Here is a 22,216-nt window from a genome sequence, read left to right as displayed (position 1 = left end):
AGTGGAGTTAATGTAAGCTACTCTGGACCTGGCCATTAAAAAACATCTAACATTCACTTTGTCATTCTCTTTCCCGCTCCCAGCTTGATACAGATGAGCACAATGACCGTATATGCTCAGGGGTGAAAATGACAGAGCCACAAGATAAAAAGAACCTGGGAAACAGAATCGCTAATGGAAGAGCAGCCCACTGGTCAGATTAAAGTCCCCCTTTTAGGACTTTAAAAAGTCTTATGTTGTGTTAACCCACTGAGATTTGGGGGATTTTATACTGCAGCAGCCAGTATTACTTTAACTAATATAGAACTTGTTACCAGAAGTGGGGTGCCGCTGTTACACAAACCTAAAATACATGACATTGACTTGATGGTCAGGTGGCAGGCAGGAAGGAAACTGGGTTTGGAGCTGGAATTATGGAAAGCCATGACATACAGGGGCAAACCATTTGGTGAAACTGTCACCTACGGTAACTTGAAGGCAGACCAGGTGCCTCCTGAGCCTGTGGCATTAGGGCAACACCATTGGAAAGAGTCAAAGCAATAGTATGAGTTGGATTTTCCTTTCTGCTTTTGCAGTGTGTTACCGGAAGGAGATGAACTCAAGAGTGACTTGGCCGGTTAGTCTTAAAACACCTCTGGAGTCCCTGAACGTGCACAGAAGAAAGCAGCTGCAAAACTTATAGAACCTTAAAGAAGGGAATATTCTACAAAACCCACTTCAGATGGGGCCACAGGAGACAATCAGCAAGGAGAAACTTCTGAAAGCCAAGTCAGGAACCACAAAAAGTAATGAGAGTGGCAGATTCTCCCAGAGAGCAGAGTCAGCGTGTAATTAGGAGTATTTCTCCACTGTAAGCGTGAGTATCTCTCCTTATTCCTCTAAATTATGGTAGTAGGTTGTTTATCTAGGCCATTTTCTTTGCACCCCTTGCTGGGTTGTGTGCTCCTTGAAGGCTGGCGTGGTACTTAATGTGTTGGTCAGGGTGTGATGAGATTTGCATTTTACCTTGCACTAGCAATGATATAACCTTTTCTGCAACACAGTATACATCAGGAGTTTTTAAAATGCTTATACCCTTTAGGCCAGTAATTCCATGTCTAGAAATCTAGTCTGAGGAAATAATCTGGTACGTAAATAGAGATTTAAACATAAAGGTATCCAACAAAATATTATTTAAATGATAAAAATTGGATATTACCTAAATATCCAACGGTGAATTAAATAAATGATTTAGGAAATTTGTAGTTTTTATAGGATGCAATAATATTTATCCATTAACTTTTTTGTTTGCATAGAAAAAGTTTTTAATGACTCAGGGAAATGCTTATGATGCAAAATTGTGCATATACTAAGACTTCAACTACGTACAAGACATATGTACAAAAAAAAAAGCTGGAAGGAAATGTGTTAAAATGCTACCAGTGATTGTATGGAGAATCACAGGGTTTACTACAGATAATATCTTTGAGGTTTTCTGTAACACAACGTACAGATTTTCCACAAAGGTCATGGATTACTTTTCTAACTAAATGACAACATCCTACCTTAAAAGAGAGGAACTTGATGATGTGTCAGTCTTCTTACACCTGCTGTTCTTCCTGTTCCAACATCGGGCTTGATGTGCTGGAGGCAGCATTGGCCTGATGGAGACCTGAGTTCTAGATTAATTTGCTATGTGACCTTTGGCCTCCCTTGAGCCTGTTGTCCTATTTTTACAAAGAAGGGACTGCATGGGATAATATTGAACCGGCCTTTCCAGTTCAAAAAGTCTTCGTACAAATGTGCTGAATCACTCTCCAGTTTTATCATTCTTTTTCATTCCTGGAGGTAAAACCAACCTCAAAATCTTGGAGCCTGATAGACTTTGAAATTGGACCTCATTTTAATTCTCAAGTTTTTAGCATGAGAGCAACATTCAATATGGTTCTGAAATATCTCATGCAAAAAAGTGCCAGAGTCATAGACTGAAATATTTATTTGAATATAAATGAACTCAGATTTGCCAAAATACGTTCCCCCTGTTGTCATGGACACAAATGCCTGACTTTCTGATTTGCATTTCTTTTCTAATGGGTACAATATGTTTCAGCTCCTCATTGGTGCTGGGACTGGATTTGAGAAACTCACCCTTCTGTGAGCTCCCCAAAATGTCAGCCAGTGGGGAACTTTTCTGCCTTTGATTCCACCTTACCTAGCCAGCTGGAAAAATTTGCACCTCTGCGGGGGTCAGAGTAGGGGCTCAGAGAGCTCCAGACTCCTCCCTGACAGCTTCCCTTGGAGGTACAAGTAGTGAATTTTGGAGTGCCAGGGGACCTTCCACCTACTGCCTCTCTGGTCCTCTTTTCCAGCCCAGACCCTCTCCTACCTCTTGGGAAATTCACCTTTGCTCTCTGGTTCTATAATAGGAAAGGTTGCAGGCTTTCTTCTTGTGTAGACATTTCTGATTCCTGCCAGCATCTGCTCCTTCTCCTGCATGCTCCCTCTTGATCCGAAGTTGCCATCTGTCCCTTTCTCTAAGCTCAAATCCTCAGAATCACGCTCCGCTTACGTTTCCCTTTTCCTCTTCACCTCAAAAAAGACAATCCCCAAAGCCTGCCGATTTTGCCTCCTGATGACCCCTCTGCCTTCATGGTGCCTTCTTCCAATAAGTTTTCCATGTAATAGGGATAAAACTCTAATGGGTTCCTATTACGTTGCTTAAAACTGTTTAATGGTTTGACCCTGATAGTAAGATAAAGTCTAAAATATTTATGATGACTTGTGAGGACTTGCCCATCTCCCACCCCCTGTTCCAGGCTCGCTGCATTCCAAGTGCATGGGCCAGCTTTGTGTTTTTCCGCTGTGCACACTCCTCCCCACCTCCAGGCCTGTGCACATGCTGTCCCTTCCACCCGAAACACCCTCCTCCTGCCCCCTGAGCAGACAGTTCTGTTCAGGCTTCAGGACTCACCGTCGATGTCACAAGTTCAGGACAACCTTCTCTGCCATCCCCAGGAGATCATCTATTGCCCTGATACATGTACTCACCCACCACCCCTGGCTGGGCTTTTCCTCCATAGCCTTGTCATAACGGGAATTAAATACTTATTTAATGTTCATCTTTTCTGCCCATCTGTGAGCTCAAAGATGGCCAGGATCATGTCTATTCAGTTTGCCAATATCTCTCCAGCCCCTTACCGGTGTCAGAGATGTGGTAGGTGTCAAATAATTATTTGAATGACAATGAGTTCTTCAGATCAGTGGTCAGAATAAATTTCTAAATAAAAAATGTGGCTGTTTAAGCCTGCAAGCCACAACTCTCCTCTCTCTTGAAGCAAACCAAGTAACTCAAAACTTATCCTTGAGTTCATTGCTGATCAAAAGCAAAAAAAAGGCTGAGTTCCCTCATGTCACACACGTGGCCCGCTGCAGTCTGATGTCCAGCCTGTCTTCCCAGCCTCACTCTTCACACTCCTGCCTGGACTCTCTGTGCCCCAGGCTCACGCAGCCCCTGAGAACCCCCAACCCCGTGTGGCTGCTGTGCTCAGGGCCTTGAATCGAACTCCTGGGTTCTTTTTCCCTCCTCTCTGTGTGGCGAACTTTAACATGCTCTTCAAAACCTGGCTCAGACGAAGGAACCAAGGCCTTCATCCTCCTCTGAGAAGCCTCCACCATCACCCAACCAGCTCATCCAACCCTGCTGGGCTGTGTTATTCATGTGGAAGTCTGTGGTCTCTTTCACCCTCTTGCGAATCTTTTTAGGACAGGAGCCCCAGCTTCTTCTCCTCGTACCACCTGTGCCCAGCACAGGGGTGAGCCCACAATGTAGTGAGAAAATACTTCCATGCCCTGCCCACAGTTCCTCTCTACTCAGAGATGAGAAAGAACTCTATCTCCCTTCATGCCTGGGGGTTGCTCCCTCTCTAATCCCTCCCTAGTCATGCCCCTCCCGCGGGAGGAGATGTTGATAGTCGGAGTGAACAGAGTAAGGATATTCTCTGGAACAGATCGTACTAGTGGGTGGGTGTCTGTATCTTAAAGGCAGGAACAGAGGCTCTGTGCCTCCTCCACCTGTTAGTCCAGCCAGGCACCCCATCCTGGATGCAGCTTCTGGGCCTGAGCCCGAGAGGGTAAATCATGCGGGGGCTGCTCTGAGGGTCTCACCATCTTAGGTTCAGGAGCACTGGGGAAGAAGCCTCGCACAGACCTCCTGGCAAAGCTTTACTGCTTATCTCAGATTTATCCAGACAGCCCTGCCTGTGGTGGGGGGTGCTGGTGTGGGGTGAGGAAGGATGCTGGACGCATGACTAGTTGCTGGTAATAAAGCGCTGCTTCATTTTCCAATGAAGCCTAGTACACCTAGTGTGTGTTTCACATAGAACACCTAGTGTGTGTTTCACATAGGACACCTAGTGTGTGTGTTTCACGTAGAAGACCTAGTGTATGTGTTTCACATAGGACACCTGGTGTGTGTGTTTCACGTAGAAGACCTAGTGTATGTGTTTCACGTAGGACACCTAGTGTGTGTGTTTCACATAGGACACCTAGTGTGTGTTTCACATAGGACACCTAGTGTGTGTGTTTCACATAGGACACCTAGTGTATGTGTTTCACATAGGACACCTAGTGTGTGTTTCACATAGGACACCTAGTGTGTGTGTTTCACATAGGACACCTAGTGTGTGTGTTTCACATAGAACGCCTAGTGTGTGTGTTTCACATAGGACACCTGGTGTGTGTGTTTCACATAGAACGCCTGGTGTGTGTGTTTCACATAGGACGCCTGGTGTGTGTGTTTCACATAGGACACCTAGTGTGTGTTTCACATAGAAGACCTAGTGTGTGTGTTTCACATAGGACACCTAGTGTGTGTTTCACATAGGACACCTAGTGTATGTGTTTTACATAGGACACCTAGTGTGTGTTTCACATAGGACACCTAGTGTGTGTGTTTCACATAGGACACCTAGTGTGTGTTTCACATAGGATACCTAGTGTGTGTGTTTCACATAGGACACCTAGTGTGTGTGTTTCACATAGAAGACCTAGTGTGTGTGTTTCACATAGGACACCTAGTGTGTGTGTTTCACATAGGACACCTAGTGTGTGTTTCACATAGGACACCTAGTGTATGTGTTTCACATAGGACACCTAGTGTGTGTTTCACATAGGATACCTAGTGTGTGTGTTTCACATAGAACACCTAGTGTGTGTGTTTCACATAGGACACCTAGTGTGTGTGTTTCACATAGAAGACCTAGTGTGTGTGTTTCACATAGGACACCTAGTGTGTGTTTCACATAGAACGCCTAGTATGTGTGTTTCACATAGGACACCTTGTGTGTGTGTTTCACATAAACAACCTAGTGTGTGTGCTTCACTAGCCAGGTCCTCTGACCCATAGCAACTCTCTCATATGACAATTGAGAATATGCATTCTTGAGTCAGAGTGCCTGGGCTCAAATCCCAGCCTAGCTACTTGCCCATTTTGTAACTTCAGACAAAGAACTAGGCCTCCATTTCCCCATCTGAAAAATCAGGAAACCAAAAGTCCCTACCTCACAGGGAGAAATAAGAACCTCTGAGCACAGTGCCTGGCACACGGGAATGTAACACTTAGGGATCCTGGTTAGGGCACCGGAGTGTAAGCTGCCTGAGGGCAGGAATGTGTCTTTTTTGTTCAGGGCTGTATTTCTCATGTCTGGAACTGAGCCTGATACATAGTGGGTGCTTAATGAATGCTTATTGTATGAATTATTATTGTTGCTATTGTTAATAGTGTGTAGGAGGTGCTCCATGAAGCTTTTTTGTTTTTGAAACTGAGTCCTGCCCTGTCGCCCAGGATAGAGTACAGTGGCACGATCTCAGCTCACTGCAACCTTTGCCTCCCGGGTTCAAGCAATTTTCTTCCCTCAGCCTCTTAAGTAACTGGGATTACAGGCACACACCACCATGCCAGGCTAATTTTTCTGTATTTTTAGTAGAGACGCGGTTTCGCCATGTTGGCCAGGCCAGTCTCGAACTCCTGACTTCAGCCTCCCAAACTGCTAGGATTACAGGTGTGAGCCACTGTGTCTGCCCTTCATAAAGCTTTTAAAGTGAACCAATGGATGCATGAATGTCCCACCAAAGCCAGGCTGCAGTATGCAAGCTCACTGACAGATAGAAGAGTCTATTTTAATTAAATATATGGACTCAGACCAAGGAGAGCTCTACTTTGCCTTTATCTGAAATGTCTGCAGAATTTTCCAGGTTTGAACAGCAATGGCATTTTGGAACAGTCACATGGTGGGAATAGTGTCATTCATTCATCGCCAGGTCTCCTCCCTGTCTCAAGTGCTCTTCTGGGTCCCGTGGACACAGACGAACCAGGCACTGTTCCTGCCTCAAGGAGCTCCAGGCTCACAGGTGAGAGCTGGAGAATGGACTCAGATGTCCACCACGTGAGGTTCCAGCTCCAGCTCTGTCCCTTACTTGGTGAATCCCCTGAGGATGCCCCCCCTGTACCCTGAATGACGCAGTTGGACTAGACTGGTAGTTGTCAACTCTTTAGAGTAGAGGAGCCCTTTGTTTCAGCAGCAAGGTAGAAGCTGAGGGTATAAAGCAGATGAAAAGCAAGCTGAGAGGGGAAGGGAGGTGGACCATGTCAGCCCATTCAATCCCTGCGGGCTCCTGAGGAACCCAAGAATTTGAAGACTGGCGAACAAAGGACCTGTTGGCATCATTCATGATTCTGAGATAATGCAGCATAAGTGGTTCTGTTCTGTATTATCCAAGGAGGTTTTTTGTTTTTGTTTTTTTAACTTCTATTTTAGAATAATTTTATATTTACAGGAAAACCTTGCAATATCACAGAAAGAGTATCCATGCCCCAGGGCACACCCAGGCCCTTAGAGCCCCCTGACCACTGGGGCTTCTACGTAACATCTAACATAAGTATGGGACAGCTGTCACAATTAATTAACCAACCCATATGGCTGCCTTATTGCGAATGAAAGTCCATACTTTATGCAGATCACCTTAGATTTCCTCCAGGGTCCTTTCTCTGTTCCAGGGCTCCATCCAGGACACCACGTTGCTTTTAGTACTCATGTCTCTAACTTAGCCCTTTTTGGCTGTGACAGCTTCTATCTTAGTTCAGACAGCCTGGGTGACTTAAAGAACACACATTTGTGTCTCAATTCTAGAGGCTGGAAAGTCCAAGATCAAGGTGCGGGCAAATGCCTGGGAGGGCTCACCTCCTGGCTTGCAGATGGCCGTCTTCTCGTTGTATCCCCATGTGGTGAAGGAGCAGAGGCTGAGAACAAGCTCTCGTGTCTCTTCTTATAAGGTCACTAATCTCATTCAGGAGGGCTCCATCCTCATGACCTAATGGCCTCCCAAAGGCCCCACCTCCTAATACCATCACATTAGGGGTTAGAATTTCAATGTATGCATTTTGTGGGGACACAGATGTTCAGTCCATAACGGTTCCTTAGGCTTTCCTTTTTTTAATGACCCTGACAATTTTGAGGGGTGCCAGTCAGGTATTTTGTAGATCATCTCTCAATTGGAATTTGTCTGATTTTTTCCCCTCATTATTAGCTGGGATTATGGGTTTTAGGGAGGAAGACCACAGAGATAAAGTACTATGCTCCTCACGTTCTATCAAGGGTACACACTATCAACATGACATCCTGCTGATGTTGATCATGATCACTTGGCAGAGACGGTATTTGTCAGGTTCCTTTAGCACAGTTTGTCTTTTTTTTTTTTTTTTGAGACAGAGTCTTGCTCTGTCACCAAGCGCCAGGCTGGAGTGCAGTGGCACGATCTCAGCTCACTGCAACCTCCGCCTCCCGGGTTCAAGCAATTCTTCTGCCTCAGCCTCCAGAGTAGCTGGGACTACAGGCGCATGCCACCACGCCCAGCTAATTTTTGTATTTTTAGTAGAGACGGGGTTTCACTATGTTGACCAGGATGGTCTCAATCTCTTGACCCTGTGATCCACCCGCCTCGGCCTCCCAAAGTGCTGGGATTACAGGCGTGAGCCACCGTGCCCAGCCACAGAGTTTGCCTTTATTCCCCCTTTCCGTATTGTACCCTTTGGACGGAAGTCATTATACACAGCCCACACTAAGGGCTGGGGAGTTCTGCTGCACCTCCTTGAGGGCCAAGTAGCTACATCAATAATTTAGAATTCTTCTGCAGGGGATGTTTGTCTTTTCTCCATTTATTTGGTCACTTATTTATTTATCTTAGTATATTATAAAATATATACGCATTTTATAATCTGACTTATGATGCAGTATTATTTTACATATTTTGTTTAAACTGTATCCAAGGGGGTTTGGTTCCAGAAGGACTCGGATATCAGACGGTCATGCCCTAGGGGAGACCCGCAGCAGGGAGACGGAGTGCTGGTGTGAGAGGGCAGGCAGGGGCGGTTAGTTGTGGGAGACCTTGACTCCATGTGCACTTTGTGCTGTCACAGGGTCCCTGGCAGCTGCTGCTGAGGACATCTTGGGAAAGTAGGAAAGAGGAAGGACCCCACCCCCACCCCTACTCACTACCCTTGAAGAATTAGAAAAGAATTTGACAAAGCAAGGCCAATAGGGCTGGAGCCTACCTCTGTTCCCCTGAGTGGTTCTGATGACAGGATTTAAGGGGGCAGCCACGTGTGCTCACATTATCTCCCGTTACTTGGGCCACATGTGGAAAGCTTCTCTAGTCAACTGGGGAGCCAGGCAAAGGCAAAAGAAAACCTTGATGGTTTCATCTGCATGTGTACCTTAAAAGCACGTGCTTCTTAATGGAAGAGAACAGAAGTGTGTGAGTGCATGTGTGTGTGGGCGAAGGCCCTTCCCAACGACCCAGGGTGTCTGCCGAGGGCACGACAGAACCTCTGAGAGGGCTGTTGGAGGCAGGAGGTCCAGTGTCAGAGCCTGCCCTTTCATCGACTGGCCAGGGGACACTGGGAAGGATGCCCTGCCTCACATATCTCTGGGTCTTGCTTTTCTCACCTGTAAAATGTGGGAGTTGGCCAGGCACTGTGGCTCATGCCTATAATCCCAGCACTTTTAAAGGCCAAGGCGGGCAGAATGCCTGAGGTCAGGAGTTCGAGACCAGTCTGGCCAACATGGTGAAAATCCGTCGCTACTAAAAGTACAAAAGAATTAGCCAGGCGTGGTGGTAGGCGCCTGTAATCCCAGTTACTCAAGAGGCTGAGGCAGGGGAATTGCTTGAACCAGGGAGGTGGAGGTTGTAGTGAGCCGAGATCGCACCGCTGCACTCCAGCCTGGGCGGCAGACCAAGACTCCAGCTTAAAAAAAAAAAAAAAAAGAAAATGTGGGAGTTAGGAGCAAAGGATATAAATAGCAGCAACAGGCCAGTGATAGCGCTGTCTGTATGAGTTCTTACTGCATAGTAGGTGCTGGGCTAAGTGCGCTACATGCACATCTCATTTAATCCCCACAAGAAACCCAAGAAGTCAGAGTTCTTGTCCTCATTTCACAGCTGAGGAAACAGGCGCAGAGAGTTGACTGTCTGGTAGAAAAGAAAGTTAGCAACAGAGGTGAAGTTGGAATCTCTCTGTTTGTTTTGCTTTTGAGACAGGGCCTCACTTTGTTGCCCAGGCTGGAGTGTAATGGCAGGATCACAGCTCACTGCAGCCTCAACCTCCCGGGCTCAAGCCATCCTCCTGCCTTAGCCTCTGCAGTGGCTCTGACTACAGATGCATGCCACCACACCTGGCTCATTTTGTTAATTTTTCACCATGTTGCCCAGGCTGGTCTTGAACTCCTGGGTTTAAACAGTCATCCTGCCTTGGCCTCCCAAAATGCTGGGATTACAAGTGTGAGCCACCACCCCCCAGCCATTTTTATAAAAACTGTGGTAAAGGCTGGGCATGGTGGCTTATGCCTGCAGTTCCAGCTCTTAGGAAGGCAGAGGTGGGAGGATAGCTTGAGCCCAGGAGTTTGAGACCTACTTGAGCAATATAGCGAGACACTGTTCTCCACAAAAAGGAAAAAAAAAGACAAAAAGAGAGAGAGAGAAAGAGAGAGAGAAAACAAGCGGAATTTCCCTTAAATTGTGGTAAAATACATGTAACATAAAATTGCCATTCTAACCTTTTTTTTTGGAGATGGAGTCTCGCTCTGCCACCCAGGCTGGAGTGCAATGGCGCGGCTCACTGCAACCTCCGCCTCCCGGGTTCAAACAATTCTCCTGCCTCAGCCTCCTGAGTAATTGGGATTACAGGCACCTACCACTATGCCCAGCTAATTTTTGTATTTTTAGTAGAGATGGGGTTTCACCATGTTGGCCAGGCTGGTCTCGATCTCCTGTCCTCAGGCGGTTCACCTGCCTTATCCTCCCAAAGTGCTAGAATTACAGGCGTGAGCCACTGCGCCCAGTCCCATTCTCACCATTTTTAAATGTACAATTCAGTGGCATTAAGTATAGTCACCTTGTTTTGCAGCCTTCCCCAGAACTTCCTTGTCATCCCACATTGAAACTCTGTAGCTGAGAAACAGTAACTCCCCACGGCCCCCTCTCCCACGCCCTGGTAACCACGGTTCGACTTTCTAGGTCTGGGGCTTCTCCGAGTACAAATGCAGGTACTGGGGCAGATCTCCTGGGCTTGAATTCTGTGCTACTCAGACAATTTTGTCCATGTCTGTGCCTCTACTTTCCCATCTGAAAACCAGAGAAAGTCATCCCATTTGCCAAGAGAAAGGAGGCTCTGTTATCTGAGAGATGGTCCTTGAAGGAAAACCCTCGGAGGGAGCTGAGACAGCCATAGGATGCAAATGCAGACAGTTCAAGCCCATTAATTCAGACCTCACTGGTTTGGGGTCTGGCATGATTTGAAGCCAGTAAAACCAGGCTTCCTTTTCACTACTAATGAGTATAAACAAGATTAGGTGGAGAAGTGCAAGGAAACTAAGGCAGGCCATTGTTATCATAATATTGCAAGGGAATGTTAATTCACACCAGCAAATAAACTCTTCTCAACTACTTGGAGGCTGCTGTTTATACATCCACAGTGTGCTAATTAGATGCCTGCTTTCTCAAAGTGGACTCCCTGGGTCTAGTCTGTTAGCTCTTATTGGGAGAACTTTTTACATTTGAAGGCAGTTAGAGTGCTTTTCTTTAAAAATATTCTGTATGATTCAGACTTTTCGCTTTACTTTGGCATTCGCCAACCAGTGAATGATCTGTGTGCCTCAGCACTGTGCTGGGGATTAGGGAAATGGAATGACGCAGGAAGGAGGGGCAGGCTTGGGAGAGGCAGGCAGGGTGCTGGCAGGAGGGGCAGGCTTGGGGAGAGGCAGGCAGGCTGCTGGCAGGAGGGGCAGGCTTGGGGAGAGGCAGGCAGGAGCTACTGGGGAGCTGAGGAGAGAGCCTTCAGGGCATGGAGGTGCCTGGGTGAAGGCTCCTCAGAAGGAAGTGAAGGCTGACTTTGGTGCTGAAGGGTGGAGGGATCAGCTTCACAGGGGACCCGTTTCTCAGCTCGCAGCCCTTCCCCTGTCCTCACCCCACATGTCTGTCTAGCTCCCATTCCTTACCTTGCCCCAGCTTTCATATGATGCTCAGCTGTCAAGTCAGAGCCCAAGGACCAGCTCCTGCGGGTAGCAGCACATCGGGTGATGTGGCTGGGCCCAGGAAGCCGAGGCACTGCTCCTGCTTTGAATTTATAGGACATGATGTCAGGGCAGGGTGGTAGAGCAGGAGTTTGCGACTTAGGATCACCTGGCAAGCTTAAAACCAAACCAAATGAATAGATTCCTGGGTCTCTCCCCAAACCAATTACATAAGCAGGAGAGAGAATCACAGCTATAGGGCTCGCCGCTTACACCGCTCAAAGGGATGCTTAGCTCCACTATCCCGCAGATGGCTGTCAGATTGTTCTGTGTTTTTGTGGCTTTTCTCTCATTATGAGTATAAGTAATTCATTACTTAAGTCAGCCGACCTTTACTGAGCATCTACTTAATACCGGGCATGGAGCTGTAATCTGAAGATTCAGACAGATGGCATAATCCTGAACTGAAGGGCTTCACAACTGGGGTGAGGGAACTGGAAGAGGAGTGTTCTGTGTGGCCAATGCTATCCTAGAGGAGGGAGCACTATTGTGTGGGAGCACGGAGCAGGCTGTGGGGAATCACAGCTTGGAGAGGATGGGGACCATTTCCTAAAAGAGGTAGCATCAGGACAGGAAAGTAGGGCCTTTCCAGGCCAAGAGGAGGGAAGGAACTTTGGGGCAGAGGGAACAGAAAGTGCAAAGGCTGGGACGTATGAAGATGGCTTGTGAACGTCTTGCTCTGCGTCAGGTGCTGTGTTGAGAAGCACTTTACATTTATGAACTGTTCCTAATCCTACAAGGTAAGAACTATTTTCATCTCCAACTTACAAATTAGGAAACTGAGGCATAGGGAGGTCAAACGACATGGCTAAGGTCACATAATCAGTTAGCAGAGATTGAAACCAAGTTGTAGCTGATCCAGAGCGAGAACTTGTCATGGGAACAAGGGTGGGGGCGTGTGTAACGAAAGTAATGATCATGACACAATCTTCTATTTACTGATGATTTATATGGTGCTCATTTCTAAAACACACTTCTCTTCTTTTTGTGGCCAACAAATCCTGGCTGGACTGGCCTGCAGTGAACTGACCCTCAGCCCTCTGAAGCCAGATGGTCTAGAACGGTGGCTAGAGGCTCTGGACTTGTGGCAGGGTCAGGTGGAACTTCTGTTTGGGACTCTCTAGCTCCGAGGGGGGCTGCATCACACTGTGAGTGTCTGGAGTGCAGATGGCATTGTTTAGTGACTTCCTGTGGTCAAAGGTTGAGGAGTGTCATTAATTTGGACAAACTCATTTTGGTGCCAGCTTTGGGTCTCCAGCTAATAACCCACAGTTTCACTGAGGTTTTCCATGGTTGAGACACTGTGGGCATGTCTTTTGTAAAAAATTGTATTCTTACGGAACAGCTAAGAGATTATTTTTGAAAAGCACGAGCTCTGGACGATGAAAACCCAATTCCCTGTTAGGACAATAAGTGACAAGCTCATAAGGACAATGGGAGTAGGAAGTCTGCTGTGTCCTAGAACTCAGCAGAAGGTCATTGATGATTCCTAGCACCAGTTTTGAGGGACACGGGCCTCTTGGCATTAAAAAGGAGCTCAAGTGGCAAGTGCAAATCACGTTACGCTGACAAAAGTTAAGGCTTGTTTAAAATACACGTCTCTGGGAATCTTGTCTTGCAGAACCAAATAAACTAATTTGAGGAATAGGCCCAGTCTGTGTTAAACATAAAGAGGATGGGAGAAGTAATTAAAGAGGAGGGGCAGGATTTATCTCAGTGCCTGAAGCCTTGGGGCCTTGGTTTGACACATACTGAGAGCCTCTGATGTTTGTACTGAGATGCCTTCAGAAGGTGTCTGCTCCACACAATGCAATGGGGAAATTAGATTAGCGGACATCCTAGGACTGCGATTCTGATATAGGGCTGACCTAGATGGTCCATGAGTGAGGGCGAGAAAAAGGAGTCGCTTCTGGGAGGAAGCAGGCCTGAGGGTGCCCAGCCTGGCAGGCCTGGGGTGGCTGATTTCTTTGTTTTCCTTGCTCCATTGGCCAGGGGCCTTCATGAAACCTACACACCTATGCCTTGCAGTCCTGTTTGCAGGGACCTTGTCATTGAGGTTGGGGCCTTTGAGTTTGACACCCCCTCCTTCAGGAGGGTCATCTGAAGTTGACCTGGGAGCCAAACAGACCTGTGTTTGAATCCTAGCCTTGTCGATTGCTGGCTTTATTTTCTCATTGGAAAATTGGGAGTGGTCAGTACCTACCTCACCAGGTTGCTGTGAGAATAAGCCCAGTGCCTGTCACTCAGCAGGTGCTTGGCAAAAGATAGTGTTAGAAGGATGTCCCTGCCTTAGAAGGAGCTCACAGGTGAGCTGTTTTAAAAGTATAGGTTTTATTATTTTTCAAGTACAGGGAGGACAACAGATTAGGAAACGATTGCCATTAAAAACATGGTTTATTACTCACAGGTCCCAAGAGGAGGGGGCACAACGCTCCACACAGGGCCACGCTGGGGAACACCAGGATCTATCTGTCAGGCTGAAGGAGTGAGGCGGGGTGGAGGGGAGCCTTGGTTGTGGTTTCCATGGGAAGGAACAGGCACAACAGAGTAAGTAGCCTTAGGATTAGCTAGTTTGAATAATTTCAGTGGACTCTGGGGGGTAGGGGCTGTCTGGAGTTGTCAGGTACCTGGCCCCTGGGTGATTATGGCCTGGAGTATAAGAGCACTGTGAGATCCCAAGGAAGGGTGTGCCTGGGGGATGTGGGCTTTGGATGGGTTGTTTTGTTGTGAAAGACTCCCATGGAAGGGAGTAGTTTGCTGTTTCTAGGAATTCACTAGCCCTGAAAGGGACAGTCTCTCCCCAGTTAGTAAGGCCCCAGATGTCAGAGAATTAAGAATACAGAAAATAGGCTGGATGTGGTGGCTCACGCCCGTAATCCCAGCACTTTGGGAGGCTGAGGTGGGCAGATCACCTGAGGTCTGGAGTTTGAGACCAGACTGACCAACATGGTGAAACCCCGTCTTACTGAAAATACAAAATTAGTTGGGTATGGTGGCAGGCGCCTGTAATCCCAGCTACTCAGGAGGCTGAGGCGGGAGAATTGCTTGAACCTGGGAGGCAGAGGTTTTAGTGAGCCAAGATTGCGCCATTGCATTCCAGCCTGGGCAACGAGAGTGAAACTCTGTCTCAAAAAAAAAAAAAAAAAAAAAAAAAGCAGAAAATAAAAAATATATAGTTATTGCACAAGTGAAGAAAGCAGATGAGTAGCTCAGTAATTCCTGAGCCCCATGGTGAGGGTTCCATTCCAGTGATGGACACGGAGAACTGAGGAAGCAGAAGGCTCCTGAGAGGCTGTGAACTGACTTGGGGCCAGGAGGGTGATGCTGGAGGGGCTTTCCCAGCAGATCAGCCACAAGTATGAAGCCCAGTACTGCGAGCAGATCTGGCCTGATGGACGACAATTGTGTATGACTGACGTTTTGGGACCAGGGGAGGTGTGGCATGGTAGACAGGACATGTCTGCAAAGGTCGTTTAGGGTCTATTCATCAAAGGCCTTGGATGCTGCTCTGACAAGGAGTCTGGAATTGATCCCAAAGGAAAGTGTGTGTGTGTGTGTGTGTGTGTGTGTGTGTGTGTGTGCATACGTGTGTGATTGTGAGTGTGCTGCAGTGGGAATTGCCCTGGCCCAAGCTCTGCTGTCAGCAAATTCATTTGACAGTGGGTGTGGGTCTACACTGTGCTTCTCAACCCTGATGGCACATTTGACTCACTTTTGGGCATCTGAGGAGCTCTGTAGGAATACTGATGCCTGAGCCCACTCCCCATACCGGTGACATCAGAATCTCTAGAGGTAGAGCCTGGTAACTGACAGGGCTTTAAAAGTTCCCTAGATGTGGTGGTTTAAGAGTGACTTTAAACTGCAGGTTGCACCCCATGAATGGGTTATGAAATCACTCTACTCTGTTGGGGCCAGCATTTTTATAACAAATAAAGCATATTAGAATACTAAATAACCAGAATGCCTCAAGTGCCGTCAGGTGAAACTTTTGCTCAGTTATGCATATATACATCTGTATGCACAGATGTGTGTACTGCGTGGTGGTATGGAATGTATTTCATGCCTGTGACAGGTGGCCTTGGTCAAATGTTTGAAAGCTCCTGGCCTAGGAGGGAGAAGGTGGAGTCATTCCTGCTCAGTGCCCAAGGCTATGGGCCTTGCTCAGAGAGTCTATGCTCTTGTATAGCTCCCCTACCAGAGGGCAGGGGCTGTGCTTTGGTTCTCTCCATGCTCCTCTACCTCAGCCTGGCACAGCCATGTGGCTGGATAGGAGCAGTAGAAGCCAAGAGGTGGCAGTGATTGGTGGTCAGCCAGAGATAGCCCATCTTCCGCCCCCCTACCCCCGCCGCCAGTTCTGTCTGTAAGAAACCATGGACCCAAGGACTGAGCATTCCAAGAGATGTTCTTGAGAAGCACACCAGGGCCTGAGACTGGCAACATCACCAGGGCATCATTTGGAGACACCTCTTGTGTGCCAGGCAAGATCTTAAGTGTCAGGTACTGAGCCAGGCATGGTAAACCTATTTCCTATGGCTGCACAACAAGTCACTACAAATTGAGTGGCTTAAGAAAGCACAGAGTTATTCTCTTGCTGTTCTAGAGGCCAGAAGTCCAAAATCGGTCTTATTTGTCTAAAATCAAAGTGTTGGCAAAACCATATTCTTTTTGGAGGCTCTTTGGAAGAACCTGTTTCTTCGCCTTTCTGGCTTCTGGAGGTTGGCTGTCTTCCTTGGCTTGTGGCCCCTTCCTTCATCTTCAAAGCCAGCAGTGTTGCATCTTCAAAGCTCCCTCTTTGACTCTTGCCCTTTCTCCTCCCTCTTGTAAGGATCCTTGTGATTACCATAACCCAGACAATCCAGGGTTGTCTTCCAATCCCGAGATCCTTAACTACATCCCACCTGCAAGGTGCTTTTTGCCATGGAAGTAACATATCCCCAAATTCCTGGATACGGGATTTAGATGTAGGCGTCTTTGGGGAACCATTATTTTGCCTACCACAATACTCTCTGTTTCCATTTTTTTTGTTTGCAATGTTTATGTCTCCATTGGGCTGCAGGCTTCTTGAGGATGAGAATTTTGTAAGGTGTGTATCCTTGTCACGTAGCACGTTGCTTAACACTGCAGCTGCTGGCAAACATTGGCTACTGAGCAAATATATCTTGACCTCTTCATCTGTGGGTAAGATCACAGGTGTCTAGAAGTGTGAATGGCTTGGTCAAGGTTTTATAGATCTAGTGGCAGAGCTGGATTCAGAACCCAGGTCATCTGAGTCTTTCAATTTTTATGCCTAAACAGATGGTGGCCCAAACTCCACCAGTGAACAACGTATCCTATTCTATCCCTCTGGGCTGACATTGACATTTCTCCAAACCCTGCTGGCTGTGATTGTTTAGAAGGATATGGCTTATCCATGTAGAGTACAAGGAAGAGTTCAAGCTATGGAACCCATAAGACCTAGGTTTAAATCCTGGTTTTGATATGGGAGGTGGACAGACAGGTGCTGGGTAGAGAAGGGTGGGGTCCCTGGGGAGGGCTCCACCCTCAGGCCTGTGCTCATAGACTTAAGTGAGAACAGGCACTCCTGTTTTTGCACCCAAATGTTGCGTTTTCCAAGACCACCGTGGCCTGCCATGTGCCCCATCCTGTGCCCATATAAACCGGAGACCTCAGCAGGCACAGACACAAGCAGAGAATGTTGAGCAGGTACAGGTGCCAGCTGACCAGCAGACCAGTGACAGTGGAATGATGTGGCAGAAAAAGAGTGAAGAGAGGAGACATCTGGACACCAAAGTTCAGCCCAGGGGTTGGGGGTGGTGGGGCAGTAGAACAGTCCAGCTGCTGGGTGACTCGACTCCAGGGGAAGACCATCTTCCCACTCCATTCCCCGCTTCTGACTCCCCATCTGAGAGCCACCTCCACCACTCAATAAAACCTTGCACTCATTCTTTGAGTCCACATATGATCCAGTTTTTCTGGTACACTGGGCAAGAGCTCGGGGTACAGAAAGCTGTCACACTGGCCCTCTGCCCTTGCGATAAGGCAGAGAGTCTGTTGAGCTAATTAACACAAGCTGTCTGCAGACAGCAAAGCTGAAAGAGCAGACTGTAACACATACCCACCTGGGCTTTGGGAGTCACAGACACTCACCCCTAGATACTGCTGTGAGGCTGGATCCCAAAAGCACTCCCACAGCCTCTGCACCTGCCTGTCTGCATGCTTCTTCTAGGGGGGTGAGCACTGGGGCAACTGAAGAAGCGAGCCACACCCATTGCACATAGTGTGAGGGGGATAAGGGAACTCTCCCGTTTCAGTTTCACATTGTAACAGTTAGATATTGCTGTGTAACAAGCCACCAGTAGAAGTCAGGGTTCTCCAGAGAAACAGAACCAATAGGATATCAATAGCACACATATATATTCCTATAATAAGCCAATTCCTATACTATTTATATCTTCTCATATTTATTTATCTATCTATTATTTATTTATATATTTATTTATTATAGAAATTGGCTCACAACGTGATTATGGTGGCTGAGGTCTCACAATAGCCATCAGCAAGCTGGAGCAGCAGGAAAACCAGTGGTATAATTCAATCCTACTCTAACAGCCTGAGACCCAGGGAGCCTCTGGTGTAAGCCCTGAAGGCTGAAGGCTCAGGAACCAGGAGCTCTCGTGTCTGAAGGTAGGAGAAAATAGATGTCCAGCTCAAGAAGAGAGTGAATTTGCCTTTCTTTGCCTTTTTAAAATTCTATTTGGGCCATAAACAGATTGAATGATGTTCACCCACCTTGATGAGGTTGATCTTTGCTCAGTGTACTGATTCAAAAGCTAATTGCTTCTGAAAACGCCCTCACAGACACACCCGTAATAGTGTTTAAGCAGATATCTGGGCATCCCTTAGCCAGTCAAGTTGACACATTAAATTAACTGTCACATTACATCAAAACCTAGTGGTTTAAACAGCAATTTATAATTTTTCATTAGTCTGTGCACTGGCTGGAGAGTTCTGTTGATCTGTGACAGACATGGCTGATCTTGGCTGGGCTTGCCCATGTGTCTGTGGTCACCTAGTAGGTCAGCTAGGGGCTGAGTGGTCTAGAATGACTGAAGCTGAGACAGATCAGCTTTGTTCCGTGTAGTCTCTTATTGTCCAGTAGGTAAGTCTGGGTTTGTTCTTGTGGCAGTGGCAGGGTTCTGAGTGACAGTGGAAGTGCACAAGCCCAGAACTGGCACATCATCACTGTTGCTGCATCCTATTGACCAAAGCAGGTCAGAGACTGGATTCATAGGTATGGAGATCTCTCCATATCTTTACGGGAATGTCTGTGAAGTCATCTTGCTAAGGGCATAAATACAGGGAGAGAGATGGGGAGATTGGGGCCAATTTAATATTTAATCTACCATGCTCCATGACTGGCCAAATTTCTTAATTCCTCTAATCTTTAGTATCTTCATCTGAGAAATGGGAAATAACAATATCTATTTCATTGTGGTGAGTATTAAATAGGATGAAACATATAGGACACTTGATAATGCCTCCTGTGGTGTTTGGTAATGACAGCAGTTGCAGTGCTCAGTGAAGACAGCAGTTAGTATGATTACGTTACTGTTATTATTGTTGTTGCAATAATAACTGGTTATTATCATAATGATTACAAAGACTGGCAGAAAACTGTGGTTCTGATAAGGGATAGCAAATGCTTCCATGGTAAACCTGACTTTGATGGTGTAGGGACAAAGAGGGGGAATAAGGGCAAAAAAGATTGAGTGGTTTGGCTCTGTGTCCCCACCCAAATCTCATGTTGAATTGTGATCTTTGGTGTTGGAGGAGGGAGGCTGGTGGGAAGTGGTTGAATCATGGGGGCAGACTTCTCCCTTGCTGTTCTTGTGATGGTGAATGAGTTTTCATGAAATCTAGTTGTTTGAAAATATGTAGCACTTCCCCTTTCCTCTTTCTGTCACTCCCGCCACCACGTGAAGACGTGCTTGCTTCTTATGCCCTTACACCATGATTGTAAGTTTCCTGAGTCCCCAGCCACACCTTCTATACAGGCTGTGGAACTGTGAGGCAATTAAACCTCTTTTCTTTGTAAATTACCCAGTCTCAGGCAGTTATTTATAGCAGTGTGAGAATGGGATGATACAAAGGTGTGATATCTTTCTTTACCCATCATAAGGGTCATAGCCAGTGCTCCTTTATAACAGAGGACAGATTAGCAAGAGAAGAACATAATAGATTTCTTTAATCAAAGTTTTAGGTGACACAGTATCCTTCAAAAATGAAGAGCCAAAGACTCAGGCAAAACTGTCCATTTTAATGCTTAGATTAGATGAAGAATGGACAGCCATGTAGAGAGGCAATTAGACAAAAGGGAATGACCTCATGGTAGTAGACTGATGGCAGGGGGACCAACAAAGCCTGTCTGTTCAGACTCTTCTTGGCCTTTCTCTACATTCCTCCCACTCAGGTATAGGGCAGAACCCCTCTGGAATGAGGGTCTTATTACCTATTCTCAGACAAGGTGGATCAGAGAATTTCTTTATGGTTGGGCTCCTACACAGAAAGGCAGGAGAAGGTTAAGGTAATACATCTGGGTTTTATGGCTTGCTCTGGGGCAGAGGGGCTCTACTTTCTTGAAACCACCTTTGGGAAGAAGAATTTTGGTCTCTATTACTTGCTTCATGGGAGAAGAGAGGTAACAGGGGTAAGAGAGTGGAGAGGAGGGGAAGAGCAGGGAAAACTTGCTTCTGAGGCCTTCCAATCTCCTTTAGTTTAAAGCACTTGGCATGCCAAAGCACCACAGTTTAGGGTGTCAGTTTTTGAGCCCTAACATCGGGAAAGGGAAGAGGTCAGAGCATGGCAGTTTTTCAGGTTATTGAGCGCTCATTACCATTTTCTTCCATTTTATAAGCAGATGATTATCACTCAAGATAAATATGAAAACAGCACTTAAGGAGAGTGTGGGACTTGAATTCAGAGGACCTGGATCCAAATACTAGTTCTTCATTCTATTAGCTGTGAGGATTTGGACAAATTCCTTTACCTCTCTGAGTCGTGATTTTTAATCTGTAAAATGGAGATAATGGTACCTACTTCACAACTCTGTTCCACAAGCTGAATCAATGGATATAGGTTAAAAAAAGCTTTGTAAGCAGTAAAGCACTAGGCAAATATTAGTTACTATAATCGGTTCTTTCCTTTTGCCATTTGCATCTGTGACCTCAAAAGTACATCTCAGGATGATGGAACTTTAAAAAAATGATGAAGTTTCTTGGCTCTCCCGTATCTGTTAGCAAGAAACTTCTTTTAACTTGTGTGATTTTCCAGCAGTTATCCAAGCTTAAAAGTTTCATAAAAAAGGACAAATTCCCAATGTTCAACCTTCTAAAATAAAAAGGAATGACTCACAGGTCATTAGCATCCCTGGAACATAGTGGCTTCTGTTTTATTGCTATTAAGTAGGATTTAGCTCTATTTTATTAAGGCAATTTTTACAATCATGTGAGAGGTTAATGCATTTCGCACATAATCCATGCCTAGCTCACTAAATGCTGAACCCATTAAAGCCAAGCCATACAGGGGAAGATTTCAAGACAGAGTGACATATTATGGGTGGTATGGAATGAATGACCAAAAAGTATCTGAGGGCTTTTTTTTTTTTTTGCCTTTTTAAAATTTAAAATTTGTTCTCCAGCAGGAAAATAATAGGGCCATCCTGGCAAAAATACTTATTTAGGAGCATATTGCTACAGCGGGGAGGCTCGGCTGGGGATCCATGAACCGATGCATAGACTGTTAACGCTGGGGCCACTTAGAGAGAACCTTTTCAAAAAGCCCCAACCCCCTTGCCAGTAAGGTTTACTTGTGTTATTTCTCTACATCCTAGCACCTGAGAGATGGTATCTGCCAAGAAAACTGCGTTTATTAAGCAATAATGGATTTCTTCCTCCTAATACTCTCCTCAGCAAAGACATAGGTGATTGGAGTTTTGGGTAGATAGGTCACTATGACCACATGGACCTGAAAGCTGGAGAAGAATGAGGCAGAGGCCAGATACGAAAGCCTTTGTGATTTTGTTTTAAAGAGAGTTTCCGTTTTATTCTTTAGAACACAGGAAGCAGGGCAGGAGTCGTTTTTTTCTTTGTTTTTAAAATCACCTTTAGTGAGGTACGTGACACACAGTAAAATGCACCCATGCCTCCATTTTAAGTATACAGTTTGATAAAGTCTAGCAGATGTATTCACTTGTGCAAATACTGCCACAATCAAGATATGGAACACACTTGTCATTCCCCCAGGTTTCCCTCTTGTCCGTTTATGTTTCCTCTCTACTCCCTCCCATGCCTGACCTACGCAGCCGCTGCTCTGACTTGTCACCATGCAAACTGGTTTAGTTTATTTTAGAAGTTAGCATAATGTTTTCAGTCGCCTTGTCGGTACTTCATTCCTTTTCATTACTGAGTAGTAGTCCATTGTATGGATTTCCAGAACTTGATTCTCTGTTTGCCTATTGATGCACGTTTGGGTGCATGTGGGTTGTTTTCTAGTTTCTATCTTCACAAATAAAGCTGTTATGAATATTCATGTATAACTCTTTGTGTGGATGTATT

At 46.2% G+C, this 22,216-nt stretch overlaps 1 long non-coding RNA gene across 1 annotated transcript in view; it reads left to right on the top strand.

Annotated features, from left to right (window-relative positions):
- The window catches only part of LOC116529321, a 114,766-nt gene extending 93,707 nt beyond the window's left edge, over positions 1 to 21,059 (top strand). Inside the window, exons 3-4 of the long non-coding RNA XR_004259459.1 lie at positions 576 to 856; positions 18,109 to 21,059. This is a non-coding gene — a long non-coding RNA (uncharacterized LOC116529321). The remainder of the gene's footprint in view (positions 1 to 575; positions 857 to 18,108) is intronic.
- Positions 21,060 to 22,216: the final 1,157 nt, after the last annotated feature.

This window comes from Sapajus apella, unplaced genomic scaffold, assembly GCF_009761245.1.
Source record: "Sapajus apella isolate SASKATOON/1434 unplaced genomic scaffold, GSC_monkey_1.0 scaffold62, whole genome shotgun sequence".
Lineage (NCBI taxonomy): Eukaryota > Metazoa > Chordata > Mammalia > Primates > Cebidae > Sapajus > Sapajus apella.
Note: the sequence above shows the minus strand (reverse complement) of the source record. Positions and strands in the feature narration are given on the sequence as shown.